At 49.7% G+C, this 2,531-nt stretch overlaps 1 protein-coding gene across 5 annotated transcripts in view; it reads left to right on the plus strand.

Moving 5' to 3' along the window:
- The first annotated feature begins 561 nt into the window (after positions 1-561).
- Positions 562-2,531, plus strand: part of BRD4 (bromodomain containing 4) — a 52,810-nt gene continuing 50,840 nt past the window's right edge. For all 5 annotated transcript variants that reach the window (XM_009322787.1, XM_009322788.1, XM_009322789.1 and 2 more), the window contains exon 1: positions 562-651. The gene's annotated coding sequence lies outside the window, so the exon portion shown is untranslated. The remainder of the gene's footprint in view (positions 652-2,531) is intronic.

The following is a 2,531-nucleotide window of genomic DNA, read 5'->3' on the forward strand; positions in this document are numbered from 1 at the left end:
TTTCTGTGAAAAGACGGAGCGCGAGCGTCGCGGTTCTTGCTTTGGGGCTGCGGATGGGTTCGAGACTTCTTGTAAGCTGCTAAGCCAGGCTTTGAGATGCCTAAAGCTGGGCAGCAGTCCCAGGCGTTGGGTGAAACCCAGGTCTCGGACCCGGCTTAAAGGACTTTCTGGGCTGGAAAGACCCTTTTGAGTACTCTGCAGGTTATTTTTTTCTTGTTTGGGGAAAGCTTAACACAAGGGAATGGACCCGTGCTTACTGGAGCTCTCAGAGGTGTATTGGGTTGGTTAGCTCAAACTAAATCATTTTTCTCAGTACGTTTAAATTCCGAAGCGTGCACGCTTTGGATGGTGGTCTGGACCGTTGCCTTGGATCTCTCCACCCATCCACATCTGCGTTGCGATGCTTTTCATCATCAAGGGTTCTTGGTTTTCTGACTCATACATATCGTTTCCTAGAAATAAAAATAGAAATCTGGAGAACAAAAAGGAGAAGGATGAAAGTTAGCGATGTGTTTTGGCTGCCATTCTGAATTAACACGCGTTTCTTTTCCTTACAGATCTTTCTTTCAATAGTAGCTTCGAAAATGAAGGTCAGAGGGTTCAGCTGGTGAAGAAGAACCAAACACCTCGAAGGGTCAACTCTGATTTCAGGTAATTACCCTGACTTTTACTACTGTGCCCATAAGTGCGTGATTTACGGGGTGCGGCTTATTTCCAGCGTTTTGGGGCAGCTATGTCTCTTTTGGGGGCGTCACCGGAGAGAAGGTGATGTAAAGCAGGACTGCAGGAATTAATGACAGCCGGGGATGAGCTGCGCTCGTCGCCTTCTCGGGTGCTTTGGATTGAGCAAATCTCGTACAAGCTGCAGCGAACGTGTCCCTGGATTTGCCAGATTTACCGATAGGCGTTTGCCGGTGCGAGTGAGTAGAGGCTGGGTTATACGAACCTTCATCCCGTTGCGGGGATTCAGAACGGAGCAGGAGCTTCTTTAAGGCTGCATCAGACTTGATTATCCTGATAACTTCATTAGATGAAGAATTTTAAACCTGCTTTGCCAAGGGAGCTGATTCCAGCAGGGAAAGCAGGAGGCGGAAACAGCGGAGAGCTGAGGTGAGAGCGCGAGGTCAGGGAGAAGCTTCACACACGTGAAATAATTCAGAGTTTTCTGTGTCTTGGTGTATTTCTCTGGTGTTTAAGAATATCAGACACGGGGTTTCTTTGCTCCCCTTCACATACACGTGTAGCTGCATCTCCCATACCCCTCGGCCAACGCTTTGAGCGAGTCCCAGTGGTCTCCCACAGCTGCACCGAGTCCGAATTTGGCCACTTTCCTGCGCAGTTGGGTGGCTTTGGGAGCCTGCTTCCCTCTCAGATGCCCGTCAGACAGCGCCGTGCAGAGCTGCCCTCTCTTGGGGGTTTGTATTCCACCCAGCTCAGGAAAATAGGACACAAATGGGATGGGTTTTGGTGCCTTTACTCAGAACTCCCTCTTCTAAGCGTGTTTTGTTTCTGGTAGTTTGCCCTAAAAGGCTTGGTAATAAATGGGGAAAATCACCCCAAATACACAACTACTGTTTTTTCATGGCTTCAGCTTTTGAAAGTACTTGGTTGTCTTTGTGCCGCCTGAATATTCTGGCAAGGTTGGAGATTTATTATCTCTGATAATAATAATGATCTCCAGGGTGTGCGTGGTTACAGACATAGCCCAGACACGATGAGCGATCGGCTTTCTGAAGTCTCGGGTGGAAAAGGCCATATTTTAAATATCCAGCCGCTCTAGGAGTGCCTTGACCGCGGAGGATTTTTTTGTTAGTGGACAGCAAGAAGCAAAATTGGGGCGGGGGACGACGACGACGACACCTTCATCTTTCCAGGAAAAGAGCAGCTCTTGCGAGTTTTAGGCTGGAGTAGTGAGTGGGCATCAAATCTTTTTTGTTCTCAAACTGTGAGCCTTTCTGCAAGGGTGGAAATAGCCTCACGCTCAGGTTGTACTTGCAGGATGCTTAAATCTGGCTCTGTAGTTGAAAAATGATAGTAGAATGGGTTAAAAAAAAGTCATTTTTCTGACTTAGAATAGATAAACTTCTCTTCAGCAACTTTTCTGAGTTGCGTAGTCACTAATGCCGGGTCCTGCCGTCTTGTCTGTCCATCTCGGTGTGCCGGGTGCTCTGAGGACTGATGGACTTGAGTTTGGGATAACGATGTTGGGTGCCGCTGTCTTGAAATAGATCTCTGGGGGAAGGCTCGGACTTGTCTTAACGACGAAGATAACCGGCAGCCAGCTAGTTTGGACTTTACTCACGGGGCAGCTGCAGTGAGATGTGCCGGCGTGAAAATCCATATCCTTTGGCCCGGTCCGTCTGCCGTAACGCGAGCCAGTGGCGGTTTGGGGTGTGCTGGCAGGTGAGGACACGGTGCCAAGCTCGGACGGTGTCGTGGAGTGGTGGTGGGACCTTCAGTTCGCACGTCTAGATCTTGGGCTGGTGGCCAGAGGACCCGGCACTCGGTGGGGCTGGGGACGGCCCGGTTGA

Source organism: Pygoscelis adeliae, unplaced genomic scaffold (genome assembly GCF_000699105.1).
Source record: "Pygoscelis adeliae isolate BGI_AS28 unplaced genomic scaffold, ASM69910v1 Scaffold434, whole genome shotgun sequence".
NCBI lineage: Eukaryota > Metazoa > Chordata > Aves > Sphenisciformes > Spheniscidae > Pygoscelis > Pygoscelis adeliae.